The 12685-nt window shown below is 45.4% G+C and overlaps 1 pseudogene; it reads left to right on the forward strand.

Annotated features, from left to right (window-relative positions):
- Positions 1-10897: 10897 nt before the first annotated feature.
- Positions 10898-11004, forward strand: LOC120918028 (annotated as a pseudogene).
- Positions 11005-12685: the final 1681 nt, after the last annotated feature.

Raw genomic sequence — 12685 nt, forward strand, 5'->3', positions numbered from 1 at the left:
CAGAAACTCGGTCGGAGCTGGATTCTGCCGAGAAACTCGGTCGTGTGTACACTTTTCAGCGAGGAACCCGTCGAGGAACTCGTCGGGCCGAAAAGAGAACATGTTCTCTATTTCCTCGTTGTTCAATGAGGAAAGTCGGCCCGCCGAGCTCCTTGGCGGCTTCCACACTGAACTCGCTGAGGAACTCGATGTGTTTGGCACGTCGAGTTCCTCGGTCGTGTGTACGGGGCCTCAGGCTCGAGTCATGTGATTGTTTAACATTGACGGACCTAATAGACTTTTACTAGTCCAGCGCCCCGCAGTGCATTTGTACACACATAGAACAATTTATTTTTAAATAAATGATAATATGACAAAAATGTTTTTACTTTTGGACCTTATGGACCGGCCGCCACTACTAGGGTTGTCCCAATACCGATACTAGTATCGGTATCGGGACCGATACCGAGCATTTGTGTGAGTACTTGTACTCGCACAAATGCTCCCGATGCCTAATCCGATACCTGGGATAGGAGAGGCAGTGTTCAATAGGGGCGGAGTCAGCAGGCGGAGATCGAGTCCTCAAGCAGGTAGAGGTGCAGGGTACATCCGCATCAATCCATCATGATCAGTGACCAGAGCCGTCACATTCGGTAACTGAAGTGACGCTCCGTGTTGCCGTCAGTGCTTGGACATCCCGACGCCCATCTTGGTACACCCTGAACTCAGCCACATTAAGCCAGCAGCGGACATCTTGTGACACCCAGCCCGAACTATATGGGCTGGGTGTAACAAGATGTCCGCTGCTGCTTTTATGCGGCCGAGTGCAGAGTGTACTAAGATGGGGGTCGCAGGCAGCATAGCAAAATACTAGTTTAGTTCTTTTCCTCTCGTGTCATTTATTTCAGTGCCCATAAGTGCCAGCCACCTGTCAGTGCCATCTGTCAGTGCCCATGCATCTTTCAGTGCCCAGCTATCAGTTAGTGTCCATCCATCTGTGCCATCCATTTTTGCCAGCCATCTGTGCCAGCCATTCGTCAGTGCCCATCAGTTAATGCTATCAGTCAGTGCCAGCCATCAGTGCCCACCCATCAGTGCCACTGCCAGCCATCAGTGCCACCTATCACTATCAGCCATCAGTGCGTGCCACCTATCAGTGCTGCATAATCAGTGCCACCTATAAGTGCTCATAAATCAGTGCCAGCCATCAGTGTGTGCCACCTATCAGTGCCCATCCATCAGTGCCCCTGCTAGCCATCAGTCCTGACTCCCAACCACCAGTCAGTACCACCTTTTAGTACCCATCAGTCAGTGGCATCTATTAGTGCGTCACTGTCACATGACATTAAAAAAAAAGTATCGGTAATCGCTATTGGCGAGTACTTGAAAAAAAGTATCGGTACTTGAACTCAGTCTTAGTGGTATCGGGACAACCCTAGCCACTACTTTACAGCTATGCAGATATATAGCAGCGTGAAAGTCCTTTTTACAGATGAAGTTTGGTCAATAAAAGCAGGCGAGGTGGGGCAAGGGAGTCTGACTTTGAATGATTACTAACATAAGCCTTCGCAGTAAAACAACATGCTCTGTCACTAATGAGGCCGGCGCTCAACCGCCTCTCATTTTGTTTTTACGTTTGCACATTACTTTGTTACAATCTCCATATGGACTCGGGGGGGGGGGGGAAAAAGGCCCAGAGCCGCCCTCTGTCACCAGTCCGCATATATAATCCACGTGCTTATGTCAAACTTAATTACAGTACTTTAGGAGGATGAAAATAACTGGCAAGTCCACAGAGGGAAGACGTATGAAAAGCAGGGGTCTACTTAGAAAGGTCAGAATTGATATTTTGCCTTTTTTTTTTTCCATGGCAAATCTCATTTCAGACAGTTTTGCCTCTTTGTAAAGGTGCTCTGGGCTATCTCAGCTAAAAGAGAAGTTGTGTCAAAGATGCTGGGAAAACATACTCTATACGGGACAGTAATAATGGAGATGTACTAGGTACAGCTAAGCCTTACTGCTGTGTATACCAGGGCTGGCCGGTACAGCAGAAGTGCATCTGTTGTCTGCAGGCAGCAAAATACCGTACTTACCGCATTTTGCCAGTGCAGGTATGAGAAGGAAAGGCAGAACCTCAAGAGTGGAGTGGCTAAACTTCTTCGGACCCAGTTGCTTCATCATGAGCAAGTTTTCATTATTAAAGGAAAGTTCCTGGAAGACCCGGAAGCAGCTTGTTTATGTTCAGAGAAGCAGCAGAATGTTTATGAGAATCTAGCCAATTCCTGGGGAGGTGTGTCCAGTAGGTGGCCGAAGAGTCCATAAATAGTCTGATGCAGGGGTCAAGTCCTGGGGAAAAAAGTGTGGGAACTCCCACCCAAGATCCACTCCCCCACCAAGAAAAAAAAAATGATACGCTCATATGCATAATTACTAAACCGCTTGTTTCTTAAAGCAAGTTCTTTCTAAATCCTGCGATAACTTGCGGCAGACCTCCGGAATGTCTCCTGGGAACAATGACAAAAGCTCCCAGGAGACATTGCGGCATCGAGGAAGTGACAGAATACCCGCACACTACCCGATGAATCCATATACAGGAAGCGGCCAGTAACATAAAGGATTACTAAGGTTCGCCTGCCCCTGACAGTGACTCGAGCTGGGCATAGCCGCTTAGTAAAGGATTGGCTTGGGCGGCTCAACTGCTCTCGGCTGCTCTAGTCCTGCAAAGGGAACTGCGTTCCTGCTGTGAAAAAAGTGCAGGAACTCTGTTCCCACGCGTTCCCGCAGGACTAGAGCCATGGTCTGATGCTTGAAGCAGGGGTCGTTGGAGCCTTGGTTCAGCCCTGTCAGAGGAGTCCCCTGAACCCTCTGGGCAGTCTTCTGGAGATGCTATTGTAAATTCATCGAGGTCCCAGCTATAGTCTAAGCCAGGGGGCCTATTTCCTAAAGTCTGGGATTTCTCCCCTACAGTCTGGAGAGCTCACTGGAGGATACCTGAGGGATACTGGAGGGAAGAGTATCTATTGGTCCTGTGGTATCGTGAGTCTGTGTCTTCCTCACTGAAGAGAGACCAGTAGATATCAGAAGGAGGCAACTAATGATCCTATGGCATTGTGAGTACTGATCTAATCCTTTTCCCTAGAGACAGTGTACGGTTCTCAGTCCTACAAAGAAGCAAGTCCCAGCAAATAGTGAACTGTGTGGAAAGGCTATTTCAGAATAGGGGGAAAGGTATCCCATGTTTCCCGTTTACCCATCCAAGTTCAATTCAGCAATACAATTACAAAAGACCCCTAGACTGTTTCTTGGAGCCAGAGAAAGAGAGGAGAAAATACCATATGCATAACTGTGTGAAAATTGAGTTGGGGAAAACGGAACACTCAAATCCAGTGGCTTCTTCGGGGGGGTGTAAACCTTCTTTGTAAGTCTGTAACTATCTCTCCTTGCATCACTGACACTTAATGCAGTGGAAGCTCTTTTCAAATGTATTTATCAATATTCCTCATAATCATAGTTCTCAAAAAAGAAAACATATTTGTGAGCATGAAGGCCTCTTCTATGTAATACAGTCATATCAAGAAGAAGAAAATGACAACCATTATTGATTCAGGGTCAAAGCTGCACTATTTCCACACGGCCTTGCACCAGTTCCGACTTTTGCTTCCCCTGTTACTACTCCTTTGAGTCGTGGTAAGAAAAAATTGACCTAAGGCCAGTCATATCAAAGGAGCATTTACAGGAGAAAGCACAGCAGGGCAAGTGTCACAGTCTTACCAATGAATGTGGCATCCACCCCTATGAAAGTCCATTCTGAAATGGACAATAATAAACTAACAGTCTAGTAGCACCATAATAGCAGAAAGGAGCAAATGAAAATCTGCTTCCTTTATACCTTTTCCCTAAAAATAGAAAACATCCTAATTGGAGGAGAAAGACCCAAAGCAGACCCTCCACCAATTTTTTACCATGAGCTTGATTCTAAGCAAGCACAAGGGCTTAAGGTTTTTAAACTAACTCAGGCACTATGGCCATTGCTTCAGCACACTTCACCTATTGAAACCACCTTATGTAGATGTTTATGTGCCTGGCCAAGTACTTAGGTGCTCTGGACTTTACTCGGAGGCAGGCTAGAAGCAATGTCTGAAAGAGAACGTATGTAATTAGATAGTCCACATGGACGTAAAGCCTTAAACACTGATGTTAGTTGAGACTTACTGTATGTTGCGTACACACGGTTGGAATTTCCGACAACAAATGTTCGATGTGAGCTTGTTGTCGGAAAATCAGACCGTGTGTAGGCTCCATCGGACATTTGCTGTCTGAATTTCCGACAACAAATGTTTGAAAGCTGAACGTCAAACTTCTTGACGTTCTGAATTTCAGACAACATTTGTGTGACCGTGTGTATGCAAGACAAGTTTGAGCCAACATCCGTCGGGAAAAAACCGTCGGTTTTGTTGTCGGAATGTCCGACTGTGTGTACGCAGCATTAGAGATTAAGCCCTGCAACATTAGTACCAAAGAATGAGACAGGAGTGTAGTTAGAAGGCATATAAGGAGTTCATTGCAAAGGACACAGATGCCAAATACCATATTTTCCGGCGTATAAGACGACTTTTTAACCCCTGACATTTTTCGTAAAAGTTGGGGGTCGTCTTATACGCCGGTAACCTAACCGCGGCCGTCCATTATCAAAAGCTGCGCCTCCTCCTTCTGCTGTTCCATGATAGGTGGAACACACAGCTTCCCAGGAGACACTGTGTTCAGTGTTCCGCCTATCACGGATGCCCTCTCGGACGAGAAGGCATCCGTGATAGGCGGAACGCTAAACACAGTGTCTCCTGGGAAGCTGTGTGTCAGAGATAAGGTAAGGGATCGAGACATGCAGTGACACAGTGAGGCATGTATCAACGGGACAGTGAGGCATGTATCAATGGCACAGTGAGGCATGTATCAATGGCACAGTGAGGCATGTATCAATGGCACAGTGAGGCATGTATCAATGGCACAGTGAGGCATGCAACAATGACACAGTGAGGCATGCAACAATGGCACAGTGAGGCATGCAACAATGGCACAGTGAGGCATGCAACAATGGCACAGTGAGGCATGTAACAATGGCACAGCGAGGCATGTAACAGTGGCACAGTGAGGCATGTAATGGCACAGTGAGGCATCTAATGGCACAGTGAGGCATGTAATGGTGGCACAGTCTAGCATGTAATGGCACAGTGAGGCGAGGCATGACTAGTAGGAAGGGAGTCACCTTATACAGTGAGTATATCCCAAAACCAACATTTTAGCTGGAAAATTAGGGGGTCGTCTTATATGCCCAGTCGTCTTATATGCCGGCAAATACGGTATCAAAGCCAATATGTAAACCACAGGCAAGGTCGATAGACACACCAAGGCTAGAGTAAGATGTCTTTCAGACAATTGCAGCACAAGTAGGGCACTTTAAAGGAGAATGCAGCAATTGGATTGTGCCAACGTCCATCAAAAATGGTGCACATTTGGTCATAAATGAAGATATACAGAGCAAGGAAAAATAGGAAAGGAGCTGAGAATGACTGGGGGCATAGATAAGATGGCAAAGGCTGGGGCAGTGGGAACAACAGCAGTAGACATGTAGAAGGGCCCAGTAGAGACTGCAGGAGCAACAGCAGAGGAAGTCTTAGGAGGACTAATAGGAAGCAGTCTGACTGTCCCTGATGGAAGACCACATCTGGAATGCCTATCAACATTTCAGCTGGATGAATGTCTTCCAGGTAGGATCCTAACAGCTGCAAAATATATATTTTTTTGGCCTTTGGAACCCTGTTAAAATATTACTATATGTGTATCCCTGAAAAACACCCCCTCATAATCCTGAGGTTTCAACGTCAAGCCCTCTATTGACACCACATCACATGCCAAACAGTGGAAGTATGGAAGCACAATATGCTTGGATAATCTGATCATGAGTGTATTCTTTTGTTAGGTTTTTCTTTTTGTTTTCTACTTTTGTACTATTAAAATGACAATAAAAAAAAGAAATAATATAAAATGATATGTGTACGTTTGCTGCTTGTCCTATGTTATTCCTTTAATTTTTCTGGTATACGCAGGGGTATAAAATTAGCCTTTTTTTTTAAAGACTTCCCCTGGTTTCAAACTGTCCCTGATTTCAGGGGCCATTTCTAGGTTTTGAAGAATTGTCTTTGGAACGTTTTATCCTTGGAGCTGTCCTTGCTTCTAAATTTTAGCCTCTTGCACAATACAATCCTTCTTTTTTATATAGTAGGTTCAGTTCTTATCATTGTCCCATACAGTACATGGCAAATGTTTTTAAAGTGTCTGTTGAAGGCTAGTGTTTAATTCAAAACATATTTTATTAACTAGTTTGGGAGACATGATATAACATTTGTGGATTACGGTCTCCTGGGAAAGAACAGAAATAGCTTGTAAGAAGCTACTGAGCTCAGTAAAGGGAGGCCCGGAGTAAAAGCAAAGAAGATAGATGGAGGGCTGGCATGACAGGGGTTAAAGGGACTTGGATCTAGGAGGGGTTTCTCTTATGCCGCGTACAGACGGTGGGAGTTTCCGACAACAAATGTTCGATGGGAGCTTGTTGTCGGAAATTCCGACCGTGTGTAGGCTCCATCGGACATTTTCTGTCTGAATTTCCGACAACAAAAATTTGAGAGCTGGTTCTCATATTTTTCGACAACAAATTTTTTTCTCGTAAATTCCGAGCGTGTGGGGACAATTCCGATGCACAAAATGCTCTGAATCAAGTACGAGAGGGAAGCGCTCGGTCTGGTAAAACTAGCGTTTCGTAATGGAGATAGCACATTCGTCATGCAGTAACGGACTTAAAAGCACAAAGCTGAAAAACGCGAATGGTCTCTCACCAAACTTCTACTAACACGAGATTAGCAGAAGGAGCCCAAAGGGTGGCGCACTTGGTATAGAACTCCTGTTTTATTGTGCCGTTGTACGTGCTGTACGTGACCGCGTTCTTGTCGTTCGCAATTTCCGACAATTTTTGTGCGACCGTGTGTATGCAAGACAAGTTTGAGTCAACATCCCTCAGGAAAGGTATCCAAGGTTTTGTTGTCGGAATGTCCGATCGTGTGTACACGGCATTAGTTTGAAAGAAAATAACGTGGCAGGGACTTATGTAATTGGTGTCCAGGTAAGAGACGGGTGGAGCAGGGGGTGGTCAGGCACTTGGTCTGAGGAGGTCAACAGTTGGAGGTTAGCTGAATTTGGAAAACTTTCCTTCCTCCCGCCCTGCATTTCACATTATTTTTCGGGTGCTGGGGAGTTTGGTTGTTGTTGGTGGTGTTGTCGTTTTGTCATGTAGCAAACGGGTAACAAGGTCCGATTAGATTAGTGTGGGCAAAAATTTTCTTTGTAGGGACTTGCCTGAGGTACAGCTCCCAGTTGTTGAGATGGTGGTATCTGCGATTTGTTTGTCTTCAAGTCAGCGGTGTTGCGGCAGGAGGCCTAATTGAGTTGTACGCGGGTACTTTCTTCTCTGGGTTGCTCGTGGCTCCATTTACAATGTGCTATTAAGTTATTTACCTGTTATTTATATAATTTGTTTAATAAAAGGCTGCCATGGCCATTTAACTCCAGCTCCTTGTCGTGTTGTTATTTAAAGGTGGAATAAATAGGGCAATGGTCAGAGCAGACTGGAGGCAAGCCATATTTAGTACCCTAGTCATGATATACTCTTGAAAATAACCTTACATTTTATGCAGCTTTTGTCTACATTTATAACAGGGGTCTCCAAACTTTCTAAACAAAGGGGCAGTTTACAGTCCTTCAAACTTTAGGGGGCCAGATTGTGGCCATTGGGAGTAGAAATTGTCCTGACGTCAGTGGGAGTAAACAATGCATCTTTGGTATTGGGGGGAGTAATAGTGTAACATTGTTGGTGTCAGTTTGAGGAGCAGTGCCCCATCGTTGGCGTCAATGGGAGATATAGTGCCCCATTGCTGATGTCAATAGCAGGAGTTACGCCCATTGTTGGTGTCATTGGGAGGAATAGTGTCCTGTTTCAGTGGGAGGAAAAGTGCTCCAAGGGCTGGGCAAAGGCAAGCAAAGGGCCACATCCAGCCCCTGGGAGGAAGTTTGGAGACCCCTGATTCAGTAAAAATAAAAGTATAGACAGTAGTTGTTGGTAATGTTGGTACTAGTAGCTTGTACTGGTCCACTTATATAGACGCTATGCTGTTCTTGGCATCCCAAATACTTGCCAAAATCCTCCGTCACGTGCCACGTCAGGTCCAGAATCTTCTTCCTTGCAGAGGGTGCTTCTTCAGGTGTCCATATACTTGACTTGACGACGAGGACACTACCTAATAGCTGACTATCAGTAGGGTCCACTCAGCATACAGAAGACTGCAGCTGCAACAAATAACCCGATGAAGGGGCTATCCACTTTTTGAAGCGGGATTGGTGAGGGACACATTTTGTATTTTGAAAAACCTAGTGAATGGTTGAGGAGAGAAAGGGATGATAGGTTGGAAAGCTTTGCCCAGAAATGAGACTAAAGTTACACTGACAATTTTCAGTAGCTTAGTCACTCTACTAAAATCACTAACCATCGTATGGAGTAGCAATTGATTAGTAAGCACATAGAAAAAAAATGGCTCCCTATGGTGTAAACTAACAAGTAGCATGTTGTTACGATTATGCTCCAGTCATGTGCGACTGATCACTACTACATAATACTGAATGCTATAGTAGGGTGCCATTTAAGTCCATCTGTTTAGTCATCAATTGCTACTCCTAGCAATTAACATCCAACAATTTTGGAAACAAGATCAGCTAATTAAAATTTGCGTAGCTGTAACGAAAAATGTTAGGATTTAGGTTGAGGTTTCGGGTTCTACAATATGTGTATCTGCAATACTTGCAAATTACCCCCATATTTTATCCTCTTAAAAATGCCATAAGAACAGAGAAATACTCATCGATCTACCAGAAGGTGTTCTTCTAACTTCTTTTTGGGCTTACAACACAACCTGCATTTTCAGCTCTGTCTGCTGGGCTAAAGCTGGCCATACATAGATCTTTTTGTTTGTTTTATTAATTAGCCAGTTGGCGGACAAAAAAAAAAAAGCCAAAAGATTCCCCCATCCACACATTTAAGGTGGATTGGGAAATCCTCCCTGCTGCAGTATTCTACGCTGATAGCAGGAGTCCTCCATTAAACACAAATTTTCCAGCCGTCCCGGGTTTGAGAGGAGTTGATCAATCACCAGGTTGACTTCTCTGTAATGGAAATGGCCATAGATGAATCGAAATTTATCTGGTTCAACAGGGACAAGTCAAATTTCAGTCCATTTATGGCCAGCTTTAAACCCTATCAAAAAGGAGAAGTTCCATTCGAATGGCGCCACCCTTTGGGCTTGATTATGCAAATTTCCCTTCTCATAACTTGCTTCTGAGCATGCACGTTTTTTTCCCCGTCGTTAAAGCCTACACACGACCATTTTTCACGACGTGAAAAACGTCGAGAAAAAATAGAGCATGTTCTAAATTTTTAATGGCCATTTTTCACGTCGTGAAAAATGCTCTGGAGCCTACACACGATCGTTTGTAATGACCAGTTAAAAAAAAATGCATTTTTCCCGTCATGAAAAAACGGTCGTGTGTACGCGGCATGACTTATGCACTTGATGTATGGTAACTTTTTTTTTTACTATGTTAATAAATGAAACATTTTTTTATTACTTTCTTCTATCGGTCATTTGGTACCTCTAAAGTCCCACTCGGTTCCCCTCTTTGAGCAATCTGGAACTTGGTTGCGATCCCCACTCGCGCATGCAGCATACAGATGTCAGGACACAGAAGGGGATCTGGGAAACAAGCCGAGGTCAGGGCAGGCAGCAGACAAGCACATACAGAAGATGAAGCCGGGTCGGTACACGGGAAGTCAGACACTGAATACACAAAACACTTGGCAAACAGGAGCTCAGAGAACTAGGAAGTTGCTCAGTCTGCCCCGAGCATGGTTTATATAGGTAAGGAAACTAGGAGGTGGGCCAGGAAGTGATACATGGGAGGGAAAAAACAACAACAGCATAGCAGGCAACACCAATAGGTGAGCACAGAAGCCAAACAACACGAATATGAAAGGGTTTAGCAGAACCGCTGCAGCAAGGGGGTAAGAAGTACACGGGCCCATCAGATGTAAATATCAGCCCTACGTTGTGTTTTCGTAGCTTTGGTTTAATTGATGTGTCTTTGAAGTTCACATGCTCAGAGCCCTCCCCTATCTTCCTCCTCTCCTCGCTTCCCAGGCTGGCCATGTCTTGACACAGGCAAGTTTCCTGGGAGAATTTTCCCATGCTACTGTCCCTCAGTTCGGTTTAGCTGTTCAGTATTTATAGCAACATGGAACTCTTAATGGGCCAATTTGTTTTAATTTCCACTGCTTTTGTGTTTAGCTTGCCCTCAGCTGTGGGCAGACTTTTTTTTTTTCATTGCTTTATTGCTGGGGTGTGTTGGGAAGAAAGGGGGGGGGGCGGGGGTTGTCGTACTTACAGGATACAAGATGCACAGTGCACAGAGCAGGCTCTGTAAATTTACTGTTCTCTAAAGCTGGTTTTCTCATTGAGAGAGAAAAGGTATGCAGTGAGTGGCTGGGACAAAGACACAGAGACAGGCAGCATGCCAAGCGGGGCCGGATGCCAAAGCACATAGAGCCAGGACCAGCTCAGAGCAGGCAAATGAGGAACACATGTCGGGAAGCTGTGGCTACTAGTTGGGCAGAGCTGCTGACACGTCTCCAAAAAAATGTGCTCCTCCGCTCTCCGTCAGTGGCCTTGCAAGGGCTGGAGTCATGGAGCAGGTGACGGGCAGGTGCTAAACAGCGGGCATCAAGTACAAGGAGGGCTGAAGTCAGGGCATTGGTTTATTAACCATCGCTTCTCTGCCTTTTGGCTAAGAACAAGTGTAGTATCTGTTCTTATCAGTTGTCAGAGGAGCGCAGAAGCACCTCCTATATGGGGAGGGTGGATGCAATCCAATGACGTCATTGCACCTGGAAGGATGGTTTCAGCAGGGACTACGCCGTGCTGCCCGACAGATACTGGGGGCCAGCCAATGGTTGCATCTGAGCCATCTGGAAGGGTGCTCCTGGTGAGGATGGGTGGCTGCGCTTGGTCTGGTCTTTTTGCCGAGTTCTAGTCCGGCCTTCTGACTGGCCGGTTTAAGTGCTATCCCTGTCGGCAATCCGGTAGGAGGAGCTGGTACTGCCCTGTGATGGGTCGGGGTAGGACCATGCAAATACGCAGGGTTGACGGAGGGTCTGGAGGGGCTAGTATTGGTGGAGGCTGCTAACTGGAGCGGCAGTACTCCCTAAGAAAACCTTGAAGGGCTCTCTAGCTGGCAGGGGTGGAGGGCTGCACTGGCCGGTCGGGGGGTTGGATTTGGAACGGAAAAGCCTATAGTGCATGTGCCCCTGGAGTCCAGGGGTATCTGAGAATCACTGTGAGTGAGGGTCACTTTGATTTAAAGATACCACAGTCACTGCACCAGCAACACGCTTTTTAAGCACCTGCCACCTGGGCCGGCCTTTTGGCTAGGACCGGAGGAATTTTTTATTCCTGGCCGGAGGGCCTGGTCATTGTAGAACACAATGACCACTTTTTTCATTTTCCTCTCCACTATCCCTTTCACCCACTTCATTTTATTTATTGCCTATGTTTGTCACGTTTTTGTCTTTTTTTTGTTTGTGCACGTTATTTGTTCACTGTGTGACTACTAGGGTGCGAGTCCTCGGGCCAGCCCTGAACATTTTTTTTTTACACTGTCCCTTTTAAAAAAATTAAATCTGATCACTTTTATTGCTGTCACACGGAAAGTAAACCAGGTACAACCACTTCCTCAAACCGACATACAGATAAGTCGTTTCACGGTAAAGTGATTAAAATAAACCGACCATTAAAATTATAGTCTGATGATTTCTTTGTCAGTGGGGCAAATGTATAAATCACTATCAGCAGGGGGACAAATACTTTTTCCCCTCACTGTAGGGGCGGCTCTGGGCGCACCGGAGCTCCTGTTACATACCAATGAGTTTTCTTTAAAATATAATTCCAGGCAAATATATAAAACATCATTTAGTACCCAAATGTCATCTTTCTAAGATCCCACAATCATTTTAAAGTTTAGCTAATATTTTTATCTAACATTTGATTTTAGACTTATCTGAAAACATGCAACGTCCCGGCTAAAATCGGAATGTGTGAATCGAGAGGCAAGGCTGGCTATGATTGGCTAGGATTCTAAAGCAGCACTGACTGAAGATATATTATAGCACCAGATAGAAAGTCAGTCTTGTTTGTAAGCAACGGGCTAGATTCAGAAAGAATTTACGCCGCCGTATCTATTGATACGCCGCGTAAATTCAAATCTGCGCCGGCGTATCTTCTTTCTGTATTCAGAAAGCAAGATACGCCAAAATTTGCCTAAGATCCGACTGGCGTAAGTCTCTTATGCCGTCGTATCTTAGTTGCATATTTACGCTGGCCGCTAGGTCGATTTCAGCGTAGAATATGCAAATAAGCTGGATACGCCGATTCAGAAACGTACGTGTGCCCGGCGGAATTTTTTACGTCGTTTGCGTAAGGCTTTTTCCGGCGTAACGTTGCTCCTGCTATATAAGGAGCAACCAATGTTAAATATGGACGTCGGGCCAGCGGCGAAT

Source organism: Rana temporaria, chromosome 11 (genome assembly GCF_905171775.1).
Source record: "Rana temporaria chromosome 11, aRanTem1.1, whole genome shotgun sequence".
In the NCBI taxonomy this organism is placed as follows: domain Eukaryota; kingdom Metazoa; phylum Chordata; class Amphibia; order Anura; family Ranidae; genus Rana; species Rana temporaria.